This window comes from Lissotriton helveticus, chromosome 7 (genome assembly GCF_964261635.1).
Source record: "Lissotriton helveticus chromosome 7, aLisHel1.1, whole genome shotgun sequence".
Classification (NCBI taxonomy): domain Eukaryota; kingdom Metazoa; phylum Chordata; class Amphibia; order Caudata; family Salamandridae; genus Lissotriton; species Lissotriton helveticus.
This window is the reverse complement of record NC_136068.1, coordinates 1,085,489,943-1,085,515,704: the sequence shown is the minus strand read 5'-3', so window position 1 is coordinate 1,085,515,704 and position 25,762 is coordinate 1,085,489,943. Positions and strand designations below refer to the sequence as shown.

Below are 25,762 nucleotides of genomic sequence, written 5' to 3'. Positions count from 1 at the left end.
GGCTGAAACACATTGGCAAAGCCAATAGCTTTTGCATAGGCGAGACCTATCGCCTTTGCCAATGCTTGTTTTTGTGTCGCCTCCTGGTTCATTCAGCAGCTGTGGTGCTTAAGCACAAGGTTTGGGGAGGACAAACATAGCTGGAGCACATGCCCTATCTCCCCCATCTCCAGAGATGCCACAGGCCATGGCTGCCTCTTAATGGTAACACAGAACATTATGTTACAAGGAGATGAAGTGAATGGTGATGAACGTTACAAGTGGACAGCGAGAATTACACCAGGGCTGAAACCAGCCAACAGTGAACATAGAGACGGCAGCAGAGTTGGCGTGTAGTGAATATTGTAGGAAGGCAGCAAGATGTTCGGCACTGAAAGTCACCGAAGGGAGGAATAGGGGCACTACGGTTTAGGAACCAAGAATGGCCCTGGCACAGTCAATCAATCACAATGCTGAGCTTAAGTTTAGGCAATAAAAAAAAGCAGCTGAGAAGCATTCTCTCACCTTTTTGCAGTTTTAGATCACGCAAACTTGACCTGCATATATTGGTGTGCTTTATATGAGCACCAGCTACTTTATCATAGTTTTTTTTTTTTTTTTTTTTTAGGAATGGTGAGGTGAAGTGATTTGCCCAGAATACCAGGATGTTGAGCCGACACCAAGACTCAAACCAGGTTCCTCAGTTCCAAAATCAAAAGCTCAGGCCACAAGGCCACATCCTCTCCCATGTTTGTGAAAGAACGTTAGGTCATTGTCCATATGCATGGCACAAATAAGCTGCCCAATTCGGTGCTCTGGTATAATGCACATACATGGTTCAGTCAAAACACAAACCCAGCTTGCCTTTTTCCTGTGGCCTCCAGTTCTTGAATGATCCGGTGGCAATGCCTTTGCCCGCGTTTCCCGCTCACCTTTCGGCCCACCAACAGAAGCCCAGCCTTCCCCAGGATCTACTTAATGCAGGCCACATAACTACAATGCAGTGGAGATTCACACAGCATGCGCACCACTGGTGTGTCAACGTAATGTTTGTCCATACCTGGACCGTGCCCAGCACCATAACCCCCTGGCATTCTCGCCCACCACAGATACACCATCACCTTGCTCTAAAATCTCAACCCTGGACGCCATAACAAACACTGCTAGGATGCCAACCCATACTCCACAGCAGGACATTTCACCTGCGTCCACTGCCACTTCACCTGCAACAGCGCGCGCGCACACACACACACACACACACCCCTCACACAAAAAACTTCAACTTAAATGCGCCCTTCTCAACACATGCTAACACCACCGAGATTTGGGACCTCATCTTCACCCTCACGCCAGAGGTCCTCTTTCTCACTGAGGCTTGGCTCAACCCCACTTCTACACCTGACATCGCTACTGCAGTGCCTGAAGGATTCAAGATCACCCATCGTGACAAGTCTGGCGGAGGGATCGCGATCATACATAAGGATCCCATCCAATGCACCACTACAAATGACATCATCACCCGAGACATGGAACGCCTCAAATTCCGACATCAAAACATACAGCAAAACCACCATCAGGGTCACCCTCAGCTACTGTCTTCCAGGTCCACGTCCAGCCTTCTGCAACTACATCACCACCCCCCGCCATAGTCTCCAGAAACTACATCTTCAGCGAGCTCAACTTCCATCTTCATAACCACAATGACAGCAACTATACCAACATCCTCGACAGCATGAACAACATCGGACTCACCAAACTCGTCCATGCCCCCCCCCGCATAACCCCGCAGGCCACGACCCCATCTTCACCTCCAGCTACCTCATTAGGTATTGTTACACCATGGAACTCACCTGGACCAACCACTCCAACATCACCAGCTCACAGACCTCTGCCCCCAGTCTGCCCATTGCCCACCACCATAGCTGGAGCAAAGTCTCAAAGGAGACCTGGATCATCGCCCTCACCACCACCCAGCTCCTCCAACAACCTAGACCAGAACATCAGAAACTTCAACAATTACCAACTGCGATGACAGCGTCGCTCCCATCGGCAACAACACCCACAGAATGTCCACCAAGCCTGCAAGTTGGTACACTGAAGTCCTCAGAACTGCTAAACAACACTGAAAATAACTGGAAAGGAGATGGCACACCAGCGAGAACGCGATCGAGAAGACTGCCTTCAAGACAGCCTTCAACCTCAGACATTTAAGAGAATCAAAGACAAGCATTAGAAATGCAATAGGTCTCGGGTTTATTGGAGTTAAAGCTAATGGCATTGTAAATGGCAATGTCTTTTAGCCATGTGTTATGGAGTGTATGCATGTGGTGTGTAGTGGAATTATGTGGGTTGGATTGGAATTGTAGCAATGGTGGCATGCTGCGCTTTAGATGAATATGTTTAAAAGTAAAGTGCACCATACGGAGATTGCTACAATAGTTAATTGTGGATGCGTTAACAATTGATGTGTGCACTGATGGCTGGTGGTGTGTGTGCCTGTAGAAATTGTGCACTGATGGCTGGTGGTGTGTGTGCTTCGTGGAAGCGTGCACTGCCGGCTGGAGGTGTGTGTTTGGTGGAAGCGTGCACGAATGGCTGGTGGTGTGTGTGCCTGGTAAAAGCGTGCACAGGCAGCTGGAGGTGTGTGTGCCTGGTGAAAGCGTGCACTGACAGCTGATGGTGTTTGTGCCCGGTGAAAGTGTGCAGTGACGGCTGGTGGTGTGGGTGTGGTGGTGTGTGTGTGGTGGTGTGTGTGGTGGTGAGAGTGGCGTGTGCGGTCTCATGTGTGCGGTCTCATGTGTGCGGTCTCATGTGTGCGGTCTCACTCTGCACGCACACTCACTCTGCGCACACACTCACTCTGCGCACACTCTCAACACACTCTCACTCTGCGCACACTCTCAACACACTCTCACTCTGCACACACTCTCAACACACTCTCACTCTGCACACACTCTCAACACACTCTCACTCTGCACACACTCTCAACACACTCTCACTCTGCACACACTCTCAACACACTCTCACTCTGCACACACTCTCAACACACTCTCACTCTGCACACACTCTCAACACACTCTCACTCTCAACACACTCTCACTCTCAACACACTCTCACTCTCAACACACTCTCAACACACTCTCACTCTCAACACTCTCACTCTCAACACACACACACTCTCAACACACACTCAACACACTCTCAACACACTCAACACACTCAACACACTCAACACACTCAACACACTCAACACACTCAACACACTCAACACACTCAACACACTCAACACACTCAACACACTCAACACACTCAACACACTCAACACACTCAACACACTCAACACTCTCAACACTCTCAACACACTCTCACTCTCAACACACTCTCACTCTCAACACACTCTCAACACACTCTCACTCTCAACACACTCTCACTCTCAACACACTCTCAACACACTCACACTCTCAACACACTCACACTCTCAACACACTCACACTCTCAACACACTCACACTCTCAACACACTCACACTCTCAACACACTCACACTCTCAACACACTCACACTCTCAACACACTCACACTCTCAACACACTCACACTCTCAACACACTCACACTCTCAACACACTCACACTCTCAACACACTCACACTCTCAACACACTCTCACTCTCAACACACTCTCAACACACTCTCACTCTCAACACACTCTCACTCTCAACACACTCTCACTCTCAACACACTCTCACTCTCAACACACTCTCACTCTCAACACACTCTCACTCTCAACACTCTCACTCTCAACACACTCTCAACACACTCTCACTCTCAACACACTCTCACTCTCAACACACTCTCACTCTCAACACACTCTCACTCTCAACACACTCTCACTCTCAACACTCTCACTCTCAACACACTCTCAACACACTCTCACTCTCAACACTCTCACTCTCAACACACTCTCAACACACTCTCACTCTCAACACACTCACACTCTCAACACACTCTCAACACACTCTCAACACACTCTCAACACACTCTCAACACACTCTCACTCTCAACACACTCTCACTCTCAACACACTCTGAACACACTCTCACTCTGAACACACTCTCACTCTGAACACACTCTCACTCTGAACACACTCTCACTCTGAACACACTCTCACTCTGAACACACTCTCACTCTGAACACACTCTCACTCTGAACACACTCTCACTCTGAACACACTCTCACTCTGAACACACTCTCACTCTGAACACACTCTCACTCTGAACACACTCTCACTCTCAACACACTCTCACTCTCAACACACTCTCACTCTCAACACACTCTCACTCTCAACACTCTCACTCTCAACACTCTCACTCTCAACACTCTCACTCTCAACACTCTCACTCTCAACACTCTCACTCTCAACACTCTCACTCTCAACACTCTCACTCTCAACACTCTCACTCTCAACACTCTCACTCTCAACACTCTCACTCTCAACACTCTCACTCTCAACACTCTCACTCTCAACACTCTCACTCTCAACACTCTCACTCTCAACACACTCTCAACACACTCTCACTCTCAACACTCTCACTCTCAACACACTCTCAACACACTCTCACTCTCAACACACTCACACTCTCAACACACTCTCAACACACTCTCAACACACTCTCAACACACTCTCACTCTCAACACACTCTCACTCTCAACACACTCTGAACACACTCTCACTCTGAACACACTCTCACTCTGAACACACTCTCACTCTGAACACACTCTCACTCTGAACACACTCTCACTCTGAACACACTCTCACTCTGAACACACTCTCACTCTGAACACACTCTCACTCTGAACACACTCTCACTCTGAACACACTCTCACTCTGAACACACTCTCACTCTGAACACACTCTCACTCTGAACACACTCTCACTCTGAACACACTCTCACTCTGAACACACTCTCACTCTGAACACACTCTCACTCTGAACACACTCTCACTCTGAACACACTCTCACTCTGAACACACTCTCACTCTGAACACACTCTCACTCTGAACACACTCTCACTCTGAACACACTCTCACTCTGAACACACTCTCACTCTGAACACACTCTCACTCTGAACACACTCTCACTCTGAACACACTCTCACTCTGAACACACTCTCACTCTGAACACACTCTCACTCTGAACACACTCTCACTCTGAACACACTCTCACTCTGAACACACTCTCACTCTGAACACACTCTCACTCTGAACACACTCTCACTCTGAACACACTCTCACTCTGAACACACTCTCACTCTGAACACACTCTCACTCTGAACACACTCTCACTCTGAACACACTCTCACTCTGAACACACTCTCACTCTGAACACACTCTCACTCTCAACACACTCTCACTCTCAACACACTCTCACTCTCAACACACTCTCACTCTCAACACTCTCACTCTCAACACTCTCACTCTCAACACTCTCACTCTCAACACTCTCACTCTCAACACTCTCACTCTCAACACTCTCACTCTCAACACTCTCACTCTCAACACTCTCACTCTCAACACTCTCACTCTCAACACTCTCACTCTCAACACTCTCACTCTCAACACTCTCACTCTCAACACTCTCACTCTCAACACTCTCACTCTCAACACTCTCACTCTCAACACTCTCACTCTCAACACTCTCACTCTCAACACTCTCACTCTCAACACTCTCACTCTCAACACTCTCACTCTCAACACTCTCACTCTCAACACTCTCACTCTCAACACTCTCACTCTCAACACTCTCACTCTCAACACTCTCACTCTCAACACTCTCACTCTCAACACTCTCACTCTCAACACTCTCACTCTCAACACTCTCACTCTCAACACTCTCACTCTCAACACTCTCACTCTCAACACTCTCACTCTCAACACTCTCACTCTCAACTCACTCTCAACACACTCTCAACACACTCTGAACACACTCTCAACACACTCTGAACACACTCTGAACACACTCTGAACACACTCTGAACACACTCTGAACACACTCTGAACACACTCTGAACACACTCTGAACACACTCTGAACACACTCTGAACACACTCTGAACACACTCTGAACACACTCTGAACACACTCTGAACACACTCTGAACACACTCTGAACACACTCTGAACACACTCTGAACACACTCTGAACACACTCTGAACACACTCTGAACACACTCTGAACACACTCTGAACACACTCTGAACACACTCTGAACACACTCTGAACACACTCTGAACACACTCTGAACACACTCTGAACACACTCTCACTCTGAACACACTCTCACTCTGAACACACTCTCACTCTGAACACACTCTCACTCTGAACACACTCTCACTCTGAACACACTCTCACTCTGAACACACTCTCACTCTGAACACACTCTCACTCTGAACACACTCTCACTCTGAACACACTCTCACTCTGAACACACTCACTCTGAACACACTCTCACTCTGAACACACTCTCACTCTGAACACACTCTCACTCTGAACACACTCTCACTCTGAACACACTCTCACTCTGAACACACTCTCACTCTGAACACACTCTCACTCTGAACACACTCTCACTCTGAACACACTCTCACTCTGAACACACTCTCACTCTGAACACACTCTCACTCTGAACACACTCTCACTCTGAACACACTCTCACTCTGAACACACTCTCACTCTGAACACACTCTCACTCTGAACACACTCTCACTCTCGGCAAACTAATCAATGAGCCATGAACTGCTATCTTCAGCGAGAGAAATGAAAAATAAACCAGAGATAATCCCCTCAGTTAAAAGTTTATTCTCTGCGATAAAAGCTATTTTGTTAATTGATTTACTTACTGCTGTGGTGAGATAAAGAGAGGGAACAATTAGAGAATTCCAGTAGAAAGGATTTGAAAGGGCAGTGACGACTTAACATTTTATGCTTTTTGATTGACAATGTAGTTTAGTGCAATGTAGAAGTACTCCAGCATTCTGAAACGAGAGGTATTCCATTTCGCATTAAGGCTACCAGTTAAACAATAGAGGATTAAAAAGAACACGCTCCCAAAATTGGTTTTTGTCTAATTAAAATTTCACCTCTTCATCATAATTAATTTGCACCTCTCTGAGCACTGCATGAAAGTACTGATGGATACAAGGCCTACCAATCTATACCGGACACCTTCTTAAGCGGAATGCACAATGATGTCGTGCCCATACAAAATACTTCATCTATTTTGTATTTTCATTTATCACTCTGCCACACGCATCACACCAAATATTTCCCTTTGCTGGTTCAGTCCGTATTACTGTCAGGTTTTAATTTCCGGTTCTGAAATAAAAGACGTGTTTCTGCGGCCTCCGACGTTACAAACGCTCTCGCCTGCTTCCTTCGATCACAGGCACGAGCTCCTGCTAATTTAATGACGTGACTCTTTCAAAAGAGCAAATCCAACATCCTTGAAATAGCCACACAGCAAAGATGAAATCATATGTCTGCAAATACGATAGGGGGGCTACCAGGGAGTTTTCTTTGGGTGATACTGTATGTATAATTGATCGAGCAAAATAGTATTTACACCTCACAAAGAGCGAAATTAATTTCATCATGAGCGGCATATTTGAATGGAGCTTATACGTGCACGCGAACCAAGTGCTTATCTGTACGTAAACAAAATAATATCCATAGCTCTCGCCAGCCCCTCGTCTGCATCTACTCCCCGGATAGGCGTGGGGGCTCCAGCAAATCGGAACAGGGACCGGGTCTGAGAAAGGAATGCGCGCTGGAGTGAAAAAACAAGCTCACGCGCCTCGCGCCTCTCTGCAGACTCCCCCTGCATTCCAGAGAGGCACGCGACGCGATCCGGTATGCCATGCAGCTGTGGACACAAGACATGGCCGCGCGCACAACGTTATCCTATGGGAAAACGCTGCGCGCGGCCAGGTCTTGTCTCACTTCGGCGTTCTCAGATTGCTGAGACGCAGACTATAGTTCTCTGGCGAGAAAGCGCTTTCAGCGCGTTACTAGCCGAGACCTAAAAAAGGCCTTAGCCTCCCGCATCGAATCAGGCTCCAATAATAGCAAAGAACTCTTAAACATCAAACAATATCCAACCCCTAAGCTGCAGTAAAACACATTACCTCCTCACAGGAACTCTGCAACAACTTGCAAACTTATTTCACGAGAAGTCTGCTAACATCTACATCAGCCCAAGGTCAATGACTTCAAGCAGCACAATGACCTTGTTACCCACACAGATGTCCGACTAACCGAATGGAAGCAGCCCGCCCCACAGGACACCGGTTCCATCATGAACTTGGTCTACTCAGGGGTCCAAACCAACCCATGTTCTCACTACATTTTCAACCTAGGCGACGCCAGAATTAGCTACTTACTCACTACTTTGTTCAACACCTCAAATGCCATGGCCACTTTCCGAGAGGACTGGAAACACATAGAAGTGAACACTCTCCTAAAGAAACCATCTGCAGGCCCCTGCGAACTCAAACAACTACAGACCAATTTCCCTGCTCCAGTTCCCATGTAAAGTATTAGAAAAAGGCATCAAGTAAACTCTCCTCACGTCTGGAATGGAGCCTCCTACTAGACTCCTCCCAATACAGATTCCACAGTACTGAGACAGCCTTTATCGTAGCTACCAACATCCAAGCAGTACTTGACCAAGGAGAACCTGCCTCTCTTCAGCCTTTGATGCGGTCTCACACCACACACTCAACACAAGGCCGCACAAAATAGTCATCCAGGGAGCACCTCTCAGATGGATCGCCTCTTTCCTCATTAGAAGAATGCAAAAGATCGTCCTTTCCCACACTTCACCTGCGAACCAAAGAAAATCATCTGTGGAGTATCCCAAGGATGCTTGCTCAGCCCCATTTTCTTCAACACGTATATGGCACCTCTGGCCAGCATCGCCAAAGCTCTTCATATCCGAAGCTGATGACACAACTTATCCTCTCCCTCTCTAAAGACACCACCAACACCCCCTTCCACAGGTGATTGGCCAACGTCGCCATCTGGATGTAAGACAACTGCCTGAACCTAAACTTGGACAAGACAGAGGTACTGATTTTCAGAAACAAAAGCTCCCTATGGGACACATCCTGGTGGCCCTCAGAACTCGGACCAACTCCTACCACCCACTGACCACACTAGCTCAAGACGCACCATCACCTAGGCCCTCATCTCAAGTCGACTGGACTACGGTAGCACTCATTGAAAGGATTGCAGCTCATCTCCTCTAATGACTACAGACCATAGAGAACACCGCAGCCAGACTCCTCCTGGATCTCACTAGACAAACCCACATCACCCCTACCTCTTAGTACTCCACTTGCTCCCTGTACAGAAAAGATACCGGTACAAACTCCTGACCCATGTGTACTAGGCCCTACACAACTGTGGACCCGCTTACTTGAATCACTGCCTAAACTTCCATCAACCTACCAGACACCTCCACTTCTCTTTCTCTAACCCTCACCCCTGCATCAGACCTATCCAGCAGTAAAGGTATGGAAGGTATGGAACGAGTTACCATTTCATCTACGGACATCCCATCTTTTTCGGAGATCCGAGAGCCCCTGAAGACCTGGCTAATCGACTGGACCATGCCGGGGCCTGGATACATTCACAGGTGACGAGAAGGCCTCCACAAATCGGACTGAATAAGCATTTTCCATGAACACAGGGTTGCTCATGAGGCACAAGTGCCAATCACTAGGATGACCCATGCTAGCAGCACTGGATATAAAAATGTGTTATTAACAGATCTAATTATGATGTGCATCACCAGCCACAATGTTTGGTCTACAAAACAAGATGTGCATCTTCTGCACAAGGATGGGTAGCTTATGGCAATCTGTCAGTTGGGAGTGGAACACACGTGTATACAAGCCTGAACGGTTACAATACAGATGGATTTTTAATTCAGAAAACCTTGTCTGCTCTTTCGTACAGTTGCTGCTGTTCTGATTTGGAACACTTCAGATTTAGCCTGCAGAGAAAAGAGGGGGTTGGGTGGTTGTTCTCAAAGAATCACAGTTGACAAAAGGTCTTCAACACAGCAATCGATCAAAAACCAGAGCTCGGACTACTACGCAACGCATAACAGGTTTCTAGATCATTGCCTTGAATTAATAGGTCTTCCTCTTCCCAAAAAAATCTCCTAACTGGTCTACGACCTTTGAGAGCATGGTTCTGTTTAACCTTAAAGAGCATTCCAGGCCCTGTATTACCCGTGCAGATTGGGCTTTCAGGCAGTGCACCAAACACACAGACAAGAGGGCTTCTAGGCCGTGCACCATTCCCCGTTAGAGTTAGCTTCCAGGGGTGCACCAAACCCAAGACAGCTGTTCCAGGCCACTGACCAGAATCAGGGAGAGGCGCCACCAAACCGACCTAGAGTGGCTTCTAGGCCGTGCACCAGAACCACAGACAGCTTACTTCCAGGACGATGACCAGTATCAGGGCATGGGAGCCACCAGACCAACCGAGAGTGGCTTCCAGGCCGTGTTAAAGACCCACAAACCGTGGCTTCCACAACATGCACCAAACTCAGACATCGGTCTTCCAAGCCATCCGCCAGAACCACAGTAGGTGCTGGACTGGCCTGTCGGGCACTCTGGGACTGCTAGATAGGCCAACTTGAAAGGAACAGTGTTGGCGGTTTTTTTAGTTCTTTGTTCCAAGAAGAGAACAGAAAACCGGGCCATGCACTGGCCCTTTCGAGCTGGATTTTCCGGCATTGTTAGAGTGCCTGACAGCCCAATCCAACACTGGCTTGCAAACCTTGCACCAGCCCAACAGAGGTTAGGCTTCCAGATAGCCAGCAGAAACACACGGTTGAAAGCAATGTTACAATTCTGGTGCTTTAATCGACACATTTCACAAGCACCACGTGCGCACAACACACTAGTGACGTCTTTCAGGTCTCATAATGGAAACGCCTGCTCCTGAATGTGCCATGCATTCGTTTCTTTGAACAGTAATGCTTCGGCACTCGAACAAACAAAACGTGAATCATCAGAGGGTGGGAAGATTAATGGGATTACATAACGACGAAACACTGGTCTCCTTTCATACACGGCCACTAATGAGCAGGGTTTAAGCCGTCACCGGGTTGTCCTCGTTAAGAATTCAGCCATATCATTGCACAATAAACTCAGAAAGCCTCGTCTCGAGCTAAACACAATAAACTATGAAAAAATAACGAACGTAAGAACCAAAACGTGCTCTGCCCTTAGAAACACTGTGTGCAAACCATAACACAGCATGCATGGCTCCTTATGTATATACACACACAACTGTGCATCACTGTAGGTAACAGGTGTCTAATGTACCGGACTACATGATGTTTCTAAAGTACCATCACATGGAAAAGTGAGCCGGCCTCACTTGCGATATGGCGGCTGTACACAGATTTCGACAACCCACCGTGCGGTTTGCAATTAAGCACCGCAGCTTTCCAGAACACACGTTGAAATACCCCTAAAGATTCAGTTTTTCTCAGATCGTAATTCTGGGTGCACTACGGAAAGGCACAAGGTGAAAGGGCAGCCAAGTTGGAAGTGAATGACAATTGAACCACATGATGGATGGTGCAAGGACAATTTAGGAACACAGCTAAACGTTGTACTTTTGTTACATTTTAGAAGAGGAACAAGAAAGGTTCCAGTTTTGAACAAACTGACAGACATACACAACTGACAAAAATTCAGGGGAACAAACATCCCCATAGAAAAAGTATTATTTCTTTGAGAGCCAGAAGAGACAAAAGAGGTATTTTGGAATTAATAAGCAAACGCGCCTCCAAACAACAGGGTCTAGCTCCTATAGGAAACAAATATAGGATGAAAGAGGGGGATAAAAGTAAAAAACGAGATGTGGGTCCAGGATCTGCACTATGGGTTAAACAGGATTACTGGGCAGACAGCTCGAAATATGAGTCACACTCATCGACCGCGTGGAGGGCGCAACGGCGTTATCCACCTAAACCATGGCAACTAAAGAAAACAAGGCGTGTTTGAATAAGGTCTCTGCTGCCACACACACACTCTCTTAATCAGGTCCGGTTCAAGCAGGGGGGCGGGGGAGCAAGGCCCACACAATCGTGACCTTTGGCCCACCCAGTCATAGCAGAAGGTGTCCATGGAGAAGGCAACTGTTTAGTGCTTCCACCGTTTCAACATTGGAACTTTGTAATGTTTTTTCACTGTGTTTATAACTGAAATTGGGCGGTATTTTAGGGTGGAGGTGGGTGAGCCCCAGAGCCAAGTTAAGGATCTGGCTTGGCAATTAGAGCCCATGCACAAGCAGAGCCCTGAAAATGTTTGCTACATAAAATATGCAACAAACATCAAGTAAAATATGATATAAACACACTTTCTTTAATTTTGAAGAGATTGTAACACATTGAAACTTTGACATTAATATGTCACACTATACCACTGCACCGAGAAGTAAAAGAGATCGTTTTTAAACATGAGCTTAAAGCCATTCCTGTCCCCGGCCTCATCCAGGTGACAGAGTCTTTAGTGATCATAGGCAAGACAGTTGCCTCGGGGCCCTGTATGAGGCCTAGATTATTATAAAGTAACATTAGTCTATAAAATCAAACAATAAGTTTTTGTATAGTCGATTTTCTGATTCATTAAATATTTTCATGAACAAATATGAAGAAAATTGAGTTTTGGTGAAATAAAATATTTGCACAAGATCATACAATTTAAGTGGGGCAGCAGCAATTTATACAGGTTTTATGTTTTCACTTTGTACAAATCAGCCACTAAATTGCTATCTATTGGTCTTTCCTTTTTATGTAATTTCCCAACTCCTAAAATGCCGCAGTCAGGTTGAAGAGCTCTGCACATAAAAAGATAGGATAGGCCTAACTTTTTATGTGCAGAGTATCTGTCACAAGTGCGGAGTCTCCACAGGCAGTAAAATTACTATTCGTAAAATTAAACTTGCAGTTCATGAATACCAAAAAATAGTAAACGTACACAAAAGTTTGTTTACCTTCTGAATCAGGCTCTAAGCATGTCTGTTTTCTGCCAGATGCTGAGGTGAAGTAAACAACTTATCTCAAGTAAGAAATTGTGTTGAGCTGAATTTGTTCTCATTGGTATGGCAGAGTTAGAAATGTGAGCATTTCATATTCTAATATCTTGTTAGAGTGCATTTAACATTCTCAGGTTATAGTCAACACCACTGGAATTATGCAATTATATGGCTGTGGTGTTTTCCATAGAATTGTAGGTTTGCCACATTTGACAAATGATCTTTCATCCGTTGCATAATATGCAGATTTAGAAAAAAAATCTTCCTAACCCAAAAAGATCAAAAGCTACATAAAAGTATGGCCAGAGTACCGGGAGTTGAGATCTCACTGGATGCTAAATGGTTTTTACAGACGATTGTGGGAAGAGGAAGATTGGCCTAAGTATTCAAGAACGTGGTGGACCCTGGCGACTAGGATTGCCAAACGTAACAGTGCAAAACACTGGGGTACAATTAACCCTCCCGAAATAGCGGAGTAGAAAGCCAACTTAGATTGGTGCCTCCAAGCAGAGCAGAATATATATATCAACCCAGAGGTTGCCTGCGGAAATGGGAAAAAATCTGGGGCCCATGGAGGATATTTAGGGGATTGTAGGGAGAAATAGGGTGGAAGGGTCTCCTTTTCCGGTATTGTACTTACCTATCCGTCATGTGGAAATGCTTACCTGTAACCAAATTGACTCCAATTGTTGACGGTGTAAGACTATATTTTACCCAATTCTTTGTTGAGCACAAAAGAATAAAAAAAATAGAAAAAAAAATACTCAAAGTGCTGCAATACATGTTGTAGTGCTGTAAGAGACCCTTTGCAAAGGTTGGCGGTTAACTTTCCGTTGCTTATTGCTGTTAAATTTGTATTAATGAGGTGCAACCTAGGTCCAGACAGTGCCAACTAGTGTAAAAAATAATAAAGTAATGAAGTAATATCACAAAATGTCACTGCATTACACCACATCATTTGCCTTCTCTTGGTGCATAATTGAGTAAACTCTGCTGCATAATTTGGTCTTCCCCTACCACATTAATTTAGTGGCCCTGATGATACTCTGTCTAACCACATCTACTCGCACTGGAACTGATCAAAATTAATTTCAACAAAATGGCTACTACAGGTTATGGAGAGTGGGTCGATATACACACTGTGGCATTAATGCGAATTATCTAGACTTACCAGAGAGCTAAATAACCCAAGCCAAGAACCTTCGGCTCATCCTTGACTGCAAACTCATTATCACATCCAAAGTGAACGCCATCAGTGCCTTATGCTTCCACTTTTTGAAGATGCTGAGGAAGATTTTCAAATGGCTCCCAGTAAACATGCGGATCATCACCCGCAGTCTTGCCACCAGCAACCCAGGCTCATAAAAAACCTTCTACGCTGAAATAAATAAGCGTTTCATCGGGAGGCTGCAGAACATCCAGAACTTGGCAACCAGAATCACTCCCAACCTCACATGACACTCACAGATCACACCTTACCTCAAGGAGCTACACTAGCTACCCATACCAAAACGAGCACATTTCAAACTCCTTCCCCAAATTTTAAGGCGCTCTGGCCCAACATAACTCAACAATATCATCTGCTTTCACAAACCTTCCAGACATCTCAGCTTGGCAAAACTCCTACTTGCTCACAGCCCACGCATAAAGAAAACCATATCCGGAGGATTAGCCTTCTCCTACATTGCCCCTAAAGCATGAAATGAAGTGCTTTTACAAATCTGAGCCTCCTCTCCATTTATTGAATTCCACAAGAAGCTGAAGACCTGGCTTTTTAAGTAACCATATTAGGCGCTAGGTTTAGTAAATCTCATACCTACTCAGCGCCAGGAATATCCTTTTGGGTGAGAGTGCACTTTACAAACCAACATGAGCCGAGAGAAGCAAATGCACTTTAAGGAGCATTCAGTTAAAACTAGTACAAAACCCAACCATGGCTGGAGTATTTTGTTAGTCTGGATACTTACGTTTGTTTCCCATGTTGTGTGTCTGTGTGCCTCTGCATCCACATCCATAATATGGATGGGCTAAGTGGCGAAACAATTTAATTCTTTGTGAGGTGTCATACCCTATGCAAATCAGGGAACATCCTCTGAATATAGCATTGGCTATGCATGTGTGCAAGCGATTTTACATGAAGCTTGACAACTGCTCTTATTTGTCAACAATACTGCTTTCCTCTTTTCCAAATGTGTTGTTTTCAAACTTTTTTTAATCAATGAAAGTACACCTCAAAATAATAACATGAAAATTAATAGTTACAAAGTTCACAGTTTGCAAAGAAATAGGTGTTGGGCAAATTGTTAGGACTAAGTAGCCAGTCTTCCTAGTGTGAAATGTCAAGGCTTAGGTGAGGCAACAGGGACCTCCTGAAGCTTGAACTATTAGAACATGCTTGGAATCCAGGTGCTTTTGTTGAAGCGTAGCCTGCTGGAAATGACGAGGGTTGTGCCTGTCAAGTATAGACATCAGCTCTTATTCTCAAATAACTTTCTAGATGCATTGTATGCCTGTTTGGAAGAAGATAAGATTTGAATGTTGGGCTTGTAGAATACCTCGAGAATTGACAAAAACTGGGCCAACCCGAACATACCCTTGGCCCATCCAGATGAAAATTCATGGAACAGGGCCTGCTCTTAATGTGTCTTGGCTGCAAAGTTTCATGGTTAGTTAGCAAAAGGTGCAAACAGGGTCACAATGTAGAAAAGGATGAGATCGACAAGAATAATTACTTTTCTACAGCTTCTAAGAAGCATTGAAACAATAAAAGGGGAAGGGCATGGGGTCTCACCCAAGGCATACATTTCTTTGGTCAACCGTTGCAGAAAATAAACTAAAATTATGAACCAGCATCTGGCTACAACCAAGCAGCATGTTCTTGCTAGCCCAACACACCTCTTCTCCATCACCCAGTTACGAATGTATGTCGATACTTCGCATACCATTACTACGCATGATTTTAGTGTGATGTTTTTACTAGGCATAAGCCATTACTTTGCAAGTTTTAACAGTGCATGCATTTATAACGCAAATGGTTATATATGTACTATGATTTATGCTAATTAAAAACATCGCACTAAAATCATGCTTACACTACCATATACTACTTAAACACCACTACACTACCCTAAACCCTAATACACTACCCCTACACAACCTTCCCTCTTCCTGGACCCTTCCCTCTTCCTGGACCCTACACTCTAACACTACACTTCACGACCCCCCTCCTGACTCTACCCTAAACCATAAAACACAGCCCTACACAAACATCACACCACTACCCTAAACCCTAAAACACTAAAACACTACCCCCTGCACGACCCTCACCTCATCCTACCGGAGGACGACGGCGGGACAACAGGTACAAGGCAGGCACTGACCAGAAAGACTGGTCATCCCCTTACCGCTTCCCTCCAGGAAGCCTTGGCTAATAACCCAAAGCGTATGCATGAGAAGGGAATCCCCCTCTCACATATAGAAAAACGCCTTAGTGAGTGTATCACATAGGCTGTACCACAACACTAAGTCTGTTTTATTTCACCACACCTTTTTAAAAAACGGTCCTGAGGAAAGCCAGAATATTTTAAGGCACTGGCTGAAACATGTCAACCACCTGAAGGACGCAGGGGGCAGTAACTCGCCACCCACACGCGTCCTGTAGCCTTACTTTTAACCGCTTGTGACGGCCCAGTCATTAAAATTTAATTTACCCTCGGTACTGGGACCACCACCAAGCCGTTTTAAATCACAACTCACTCAACCTCACTCACTGCACTCTCAGCAATATACCAGCTCCGCTGTAATCAGGCGTCGTAGCACACCCGGGACATACTAGGTGTCACTGGGTGGGCCCGATGATGAAGCATGCCACCAACTAGGTTGGTGGGTGAGGGCTTCATGAATACACCAACAAGGTGCCCGTGACAGAACTAATTAGAGTACTGTAACACTTTAATCAATGAGGACTAGCTTAAGTTGACCAATCACATACAAACCCTCGGGGACCCGGACTAGCTATCTAGTCCTCTCTCTCCCTCTTGTTACACGCATTTACTAGGCATAAGCCATTACTTTGCAAGTTTTAACAGTGCATGCATTTATAACGCAAATGGTTATATATGTACTATGGTTTATGCTAATTAAAAACATCGCACTAAAATCATGCTTACACTACCATATACTACTTAACCACCACTACACTACCCTAAACCCTAATACACTACCCCTACACAACCTTCCCTCTTCCTGGACCCTACACTCTAACACTACACTTCACGACCCCCCTCCTGACTCTACCCTAAACCATAAAACACAGCCCTACACAAACACCACACCACTACCCTAAACCCTAAAACACTAAAACACTGCCCCCTGCACGACCCTCACCCTACCCCCAGTCCGCTCCCTACACTACCCTGCACGACACCCCAACACTACCCTAAACCACTACCTCCTGCACAACCAGGGCCGGACTGGGAACCACAACTGGCCCTGGCAAAGTGCTCGGCCGGGCCCCCTCCTCCACACTCGGGGGCGGGGGGCACTCATGGGGGGAGGGAGGGGGGGGGTGGTGGAGGTGCCGCCATGCACTTTGCCAGGGCCGGTTTTGGTACAGGGCCGATTTTGCAGCTATGCTACAAAAACGGCCTTGTACCAAAAACGGCCCCCAGGTCCCAAAACCGGCCACCACCCGTGCGGCGCACCTCGGGATTGCCCGGTGCCCGCTATAGCCAGCCCGGCCCTGTGCACAACCCTCCCCGACCCCCAGTCCTGTCCCTACACCCAAACACTACCCTGCACGAATCCCCAACACTACCCTAAGCCCTAAAACACTATCCTAAACCCTAAAACACTACCCCCAGCACGACCCTGCCCCTACCCCCAGTCCGCTCCCTACACTGAAACAATACTCTGCATGATGCCGACACTACCCTAATCCCGAACACACCACCCTACACAAACACCACATCACTACTCCCCAACACTACCCCCGACACTACCCTAAACTCAAATACACTACACAAACACAACAACCTAAAAGACTACCGCTGCACACCCCAAAAAAACTACACCTACCCCACTCTCCTCCGTTGTTCCTCTCTTCTGCGGCTTCCAGCGACGTCAGATCTACACGTCGTTTGGAAACGGAAGCGCCTTCCAAACAACGATGAGGATAGCGCATACTATTACAACGCATGTGTTGTATCAACGCCTGCGATGTAACAACTGGAGTACTAATGGTATGCGTTGTAACATCGCAAGCGTAGTAGCGCTTGCGAAGTAATGGTATGCACACTAGCACCTGCGCACTAAAGATAGTTTACCCCCAGTTACACCCATAATACCATACCCTACTTCGCAGCCGCATGGTCCAACAAAGACATAAGCAGGCGACCCTCAACAATGAGCTGCAAGAAACTCATTACCACCCAGGAGTACACAACAATAAAAAGCTAAATTAACAGTTCAAATCAGAACAGAAGGATGGGCTAGAAAAAGAGCAACACTCACTGACACACACTAATAAATTAAGCAAAGGACAATCCAGTCCAGAATCAATTCAGGCCTCCAAAGAAGGCATTTATGTTGTGCCCAGCGTTGGCCTTAAAGGTCAGTTTTAAAGGCAACTTTCAGCCATAAATATTATACTTTTCCCCAAACACAAACCATAAAACATACTTGCTCCCACACACACTGCAGGCATAACCTATAAAGTAAGAACAACGTGTATTTGTTTTCGTTACTGCACAGCTTAACTGCCATGTATTTCTGCATTTCTTGTTTGTGTTGGAACGAAACTCAAAGTCCACGCCTGCCATATGAAAACTCAGTCACAGCCAAGCAGTATGATAATATGAAGCTTTTTCAAGCACAAGCGGGTAATTAAAGAAAGGGCCAGAGGAGCAGATAATCAACTACCAAACCATTCATTTCAAAGCTTTATTCGACTTTTAGTCATAAAAGCAAACTTCCTAACCATAGTACAATAAATACTAAGCATAAAAAACAATTAAAAGCATATTAAACAACAAAAGTCGAATGCTGATAGGATCTAAAATATGTATACATACATTTTTTTTTTTAAATTCATTAGAAAAAGTTATAGAAGAACAGGCAAGATTAAACAAGCATTTACAATGCAACAGTTTCGCCTCTGGAAACGTTTGAGCTATTGGCATTGTAAATGACAAAATTTGTATTTATGTGTTGGTTTTGAAAACAGATAAATAAATGGCATTGTCCTTTACATTGCCAATAGCTCTAACTTTTCCAAAGGCGAAACCGTTGCATTGTAAATGCTTGTTCAAAATAGGTTGGTCTTTTTAACCATAAAATTCAGGCATGCCCAATACGGAACTCCTTCAATTTAGGGCTTTGAGACAAACATTGGGAAAGTGAACTAAGTGCTAACTGGATAGAGCTGCAGAATTTGGAAACTGGGAACCAGATTCTAGTCCGAGCATTGGCTCAACAATATTGTAACCCTTGGCATATCACTTCACCCTCATCTCCCCTTACCTTTAAAATATACATTCTAACTTAAGGCATTCATATAGAATGCCTGGTTCTCGTGTATAGCGCTACTGCCTTGGGTCACGTTCATACTGCATAAACTGCAATTATAAATACAAAAAATGAAATACCCCTACCAATAGTCTTGCCACTTGGAAGTTTCCATTTGCGTATAGTTTCCATCTGCCAAGCCGGGGACAGAACCTGCAACACCAAGTTCTAAGACAGAACAACTATAGAGGGCAAAGAGCTGGCTGTTGGAAAAAAGGAGGCCACAGGAATGCATCGCAATTCAACTTTCATTCTGGCCAATGTGTTTGGGGTGGCCCAGTTGGAGACTGGATCCCTCCCTTTGGGAGAAGTTAATCTGTCCTTGAAGTGAAGTGCATGGCTGAAACGTGGTGCGTGGATAGGGCTGGCAGCTGAATTACTGAGTTATTGTTTGGGAAAAGGGGGTTTTCAGAAGGGGTGGCAGCAGGCACAGGTGAAAGCTTCTTGGGTCTAATTGAGCCACCTTCTGTCCATGGCATGTCCGTCCCATCGAAATCGCCTCTCTACAGCAGCAGCGTTACCGGGATGGTGTTTCTCTGTAATTGCTCTTTAACCTTAGCTTTGATCTGAAAGGCCACCACCATCCAATTACCGCTGTGACTTTCGGGCGTCCTAATTCTCTTGTCGCCTGCTCAGCGTGACGTGACTACGGCACACTTTGGCACCTGGGGAGTGCATGCAGAGCCATCAGCAGGGGCTGCAACCTCGAGGCGAGGGACTGTGCTCGGGACCCTACAGACAATACTAGCCCAGCCTTGCCGCACCCTATGCACCCCCTGAGGCTGAAATTAAACCACGCTGCTGCGTGCTGCGCAAAAGGTCTTCACGTACGCGACGGTTTATTTTGAGGCGCGGCGGCGGGAGTAACTTTAAAAGTACCCTGTGCTGTTGGGAAACGTACTGTCTGCCGAGGGGGCCCCTGGAGCTCGGGGGCACCCCGCAATGCAGGGGCTGCGGGGGCCTTTGTTACGCCCCTGCAACCACGCAGAGCACTGCGGCGGTACCTGAAGCCGCCTCTCGAGCCCCTCTCGCAGTTAGACCTCACATGCCTACCCCTCAGCTTACCGCCTCCTGCTACCACGCAGAGCACTGCGGCGGTACCTGAAGCCGCCTCTCCTGTCCTCTCGCTGGGCTTCTGAAGGGATGAAAGTCCGGTGCTGGTCCATGCAGCGCGCCGCGGTCACAGGCTGGTTAACAGCCACAATCACTGGTAGTACTTGTAACGCTGACGCGGAAGTTTCAAATTCAGAGGACTTAGTGCGCATGCGTGAAAGGACACGCATGCGCACGAAAAAAGGCAGAGCTCAACTGGTAATGGTGTTAACGCTGCCGCGGGAGCTTCAAAATGAATGAAAAATGACTTAGTACGCATGCGTGAAATGACGCATGCGCACTAGAACGGCAGCACACGGGGAAGATCAAAAATATCTAGATTTAGAAAAGGAGCGTTCTGCGCATGCGTTTACTGATACGCATGCGCACAAACGAGGGGGGAGGGGGGAGATCAGCCAGATGGGAAGATTGGAACTACGGTACACCGGGCCGCGCTGTGATTGGCTGACGTCACGGGGGTGTCCCGGGCGGCAGCCAATCACAGCGCGGCCCGGGAATGACGTCACGGGGGTGTCCCGGGCCGGCAGCCAATCGCAGCGCGGCCCGGGACAAAGGGGCGGGGCTTAAAAAAAGCACCAGAAACGCCCCCGAATCGCGTTTTCGTGAGAAAGCGCGATTGACAGCCTCTGTCTCCCAATGGCTAGTCTCCATTTATGGAGCTAGCCAATTGGAAACAGAGGCGGTCCGAACCTCACTACTGAAAACAAAAGATTTCGATCTGGGAGGGGCTTTGCCCCTCGCCAGGTCGAAACCTAAAAAGGGGCAGTTGATAATCCATATTAACTAATAGGCTTTAGAGCACGTAATCTTATTACCCACGCCCAGGCCAAAAATTTTGCTACGCCTATTACCAGTGGTGTAGAGGAATCAGATGTTAAGATTCTGAGGGCTTGCGAACAACAGAGAGTGCCCATATTTTTACAAACTGGTTTTAGCCACTTTCAACGAGGGGTAGCATACAAAGGGCAAGAAAAAAGCAGATGTGCAATATCCTCGATTTGATTTTTACAATGATCACAGTGAGCGTCCTGCAATGAAGACCAGTTATGTCTGAAAGCATTCACTGGAAGTGTTCCCACCCGAAATTGGAAATATAATTTCCTGTCAAATGGACGTTCAATTAAGTCCCAATATTTTTCATATAATGGAAGTTGTTTAGTGTCCAAAAAGCGTGATGACAGGGTAGATTGCAGGCCTTTGCGATACAATGTAGCATATACCGAGTCCCAATAGATGTCCTTCAGTTGCTTTTTTGTTGGGAATGAGGCGACATCCTTATTGCCCCACAAGTGGTCTAGGCCCAGTTTCCCCAATGTACCCCGGAGCTCCTTTAGCCAAACAATGCAGTGAAAACGGTCAAAATTCACAACGTCAAAAAAAGCTGATGCATAGTGGCTTAACTCTGGGGTTACCATTAGGCGCCTCCAATACAACAAAGGACGTAGGCGAGCAATATCTTCAATATTTCTCCTGCCTAGTTCCATCTTTAGTGGGATTATGGGGGTACTTTGTGGGGCCCCAACAAGCCCTCGCAGAAATCTATTTTCCGCCCGCCCCAAATCACCTAGGTTTGAAAATCCCCATAACTCAGACCCATATAAGCATGCGCTCAGTACCTTCATACTATAAATTTCGAGTGCACAGTTAATGGGTCTTGTCAAGGATGTGTAATGTTTAATGGAAACTGCACCTGCTAGCTGGTTAAATTTTAGTAATTTTAGTAATGCCATATTAGTGTGTGATTTCCATTTCATGTCATGTTGGAGAATAATACCTAGGTAAGTAAAGGCATCTACCTTTTCCAGTGGTTCGCCCTTGAATTTTATCACCCCCCTGAAAGCCGATTGGGAACTTAGACACATAAATTTAGTTTTACTAGTGTTTAATTCCAAACCGCGTCTGTCACAGAAGTCCCTGAAAGCGTTAACCGCTTTCTGCAAACCACTAGGCGTACGTGATAGCAAAAGCGTATCGTCCGCGAACATTAGTACGGGGACGTGTACACCTGCTACGAGTGGAGCATCAGTTGGGGATTTATTTAAGTGCTCCACAATTCCGTTTATGTAGATTGAAAAAAGCGTTGGGCCAAGACACATCCTTGCCTCACCCCCCGTTCAACTGGAAAAGGGGCCGTCACTTCCCCGTTTGCCCCACCTTATTTTTGCAAAGTTATTTTCATGGAGGCGGACAAGTAAGGTAAGGAGCTCTCTGCTAATTCCCACATCGGCCAGTGTTTCCCACAGTTTTTCTCTCGGGACCAGATCAAATGCGGCTTTTAAGTCCACAAAGACTGCGTACAATGTGCCATTTCGGAGTGTGACATTTCTCCAATAGATGACTAGGAAATAAAAAACTTGGTCAACACTGCTAGTCAAAGGGCGAAAACCCGCTTGGTATGGCGACAATATATTTTGGTCTTCGATCCACTGCTGTAATTTATTCTGGACCAGTCGACCCATTATTTTCTGCGCAGTATCAATTAAACTAATGGGTCTATAATTTTTTGCCTGTGTTATATCCCCCTTTTTAAATATAGGGATAATTTCAGCCCCTTTCCACGGGGCTGGGACTTCTCCACCCATAGCTATTGCATTAGCCAACCAAGTAAAATATGTGCACCAAGATGACCGGTCGGATAAAAAGACATCTGCTGGGATGCCATCCAGGCCAGGTGCTTTTCCACATGACACGCAGTCCAGTGCCAGGCTGACCTCCTTTTCAGTAAATATTTGATCGTTATAAAGGACAGTTTGGGGGAGAGATGTGAATGCATCTCGGGTTTCTGGCATACTGGGGTTGAAAAAAATCATTCCAGCCTTCCTTTGACACATGGTTTTGTGGTTGGGCTGCTACCCCACCTCTGTTCCATTTAACCAAGGCCCAAAACCGCTTTGAATCTTTGTTAGTACAGGCCTGTTTTAGCTCGCTCCAACCCTCTTCATCCCAACGCCTCTTTGATTGCTTTTGTGTCAGCCTATAGATGTCTCTTGCCCTTTTAACGGCCATAGGGTTTCCTATTTTCAATTCTATACTTAATTTTTGCCTTGCAAATCTGCAGCTTTTATCATACCAGCCTTTAACGGCTTGGTATTTTTTTTAGGTACAGTTGGGTCTACTGTTTTAACGAAAAAGCTTTGGAGTTTATTAAATACATTTTTGTGGGCCTCCATCATGTATTCCACGAAGTTAGAGTTCCCATGATGCGACTTGATAGCGCTAACCTCTTCTTTTACTAAATTTTTCAGCTGTTCTAATTTTCTTTCATCCCCTAGCAACGTTCCCCATTTCAGATGTCTTTGATTATTGGAACACACAACATCTTGTGTTACCATCTGCTTATTATTTATGGGTACATTAGATTCTTGATAGGGGTGAAATATCATATACAGAGGATGGTGGTCACTCTCCAAGCGTGATACAACTGCCATGTCTATTAATTTGGACCATGCTCTTACATCGATTAAAAAGTAATCGATCCTGCTTGTTGCACGACCATTGTCGAAGGTAAAATTTCCTTTTAGATCAGATTGTGTCCTCCCGTTCGTGGCTCTTAATCCTCTAGAGAGGCAGAGACTCTTTATCCTGATGGCCGTGGCACTCCATCTCTTTATGGGAGGAATCTCTAGTTGCGGTATTCCCCATCTACTATCTTCCTCCGCCGTTAAGCTTCTATCCTCTTCTCCCAGGGGCTTAAAAGTTGAATTGAAATCACCACCCACAATAATATGAGAATTAGGTGGGAGGGTTTCAACATCTTGTTCTAATGTTGTAAAAACATCAGATGGAATACCTGTACCAACCCCCCTAGCATAAAGATTGTACAAAGCTACCTCTTGGCCATTAGGCTATCTAATGTTCAGTGCTAGGATGTCGTTGGATATTATATGTCTTTGTGATATGGTGCAAGTTAGTGCTTGGTGGACCCATATCAACAGTCCTCCAGAGGGACGCCCTTTTTCTCCTCTAGCTGCAGGTTTATAGAAGTTTCAATACCCCATACGAAATACAGGGTTAGTTGACCAAGTTTCTTACATCATGACTATGTCATGTCTGTCAATATATTCCACCCATTCGGGAGTTACAAGCTTGCTCGCTATTCCTGCTACATTCCAAGATATAAAAGTCAATGGTCGTTCTCCTAGAGTTGGCCCAAGTGTTAATGTCACCTCCATATGTTCCCGGGGGTCCATAGTTAGCAATTCCCCCTGCTCAGGGCTTATCTCATCCCCAACTGTTAGGCTGATATTAGTTGGACCATCTGGCCCTGTTATAGGTATATTGCTGTTTAGATTTATAGGAACCTTATGGTCTAGTACTAGATTTTTTATATGTTGGTTTAATGATTTGTATAGTTGACACATTGAATGAATCGACTGATGTTCCATTATTAGTCATTTATCTATTGTAAGTCAGTCGCACTCGTTCAGATTAGACAATGGTGAAAATCTATTATCTAGGTTTAACCCCCATACATTAGAAGGACCCTCCCTTGTTCTTCTACTGGCCAATGTAGACCATTTGGTTCGCAGAACACTCGGTTTTGATGCCAAGCCTTTCCTATTGTAGAAAAAGTCCAGGGAGAGTGGAATTAGTTCTGCCGTTCTCCGTTGAGGAGGGAATAGATTGTTCAGAATTTCTGGCAAAACTTCGGGGCTTTTAAGGTTCACAACCACACAGTCCCCAGAAAATTTCTTAGTCCCACTCCCTATCCATTTTACCCGTCTTGCAGATAGCAAATCTTCTGCCAGCTTATGTTTATCCCCAGGACACATATGCATGTTGTTGCTTAACCATTGTAGTGCCTTATTTAGTAATGATTCAGGGTGTTCTATCTGCCCTATATTTAGAGGGGGGACATTGGCGAGTAGCAGAATAAGGGGTGAAGCTTCTACAATTAGCTCCACAGGATTATTTTCTTGATTTGATCCCTGTAGTGTACAGTCCCCTGCAGGCTCTATGGGGACAGCACCAGGGAGATTAGTTTGTTCTGGACTAGG

At 45.8% G+C, this 25,762-nt stretch overlaps 1 protein-coding gene across 8 annotated transcripts in view; it reads right to left on the bottom strand.

The window, feature by feature from the left end:
- The window catches only part of BAIAP2 (BAR/IMD domain containing adaptor protein 2), a 494,598-nt gene that overhangs the window by 456,060 nt on the left and 12,776 nt on the right, over positions 1-25,762 (bottom strand). The gene's annotated exons all lie outside the window — the stretch shown is intronic.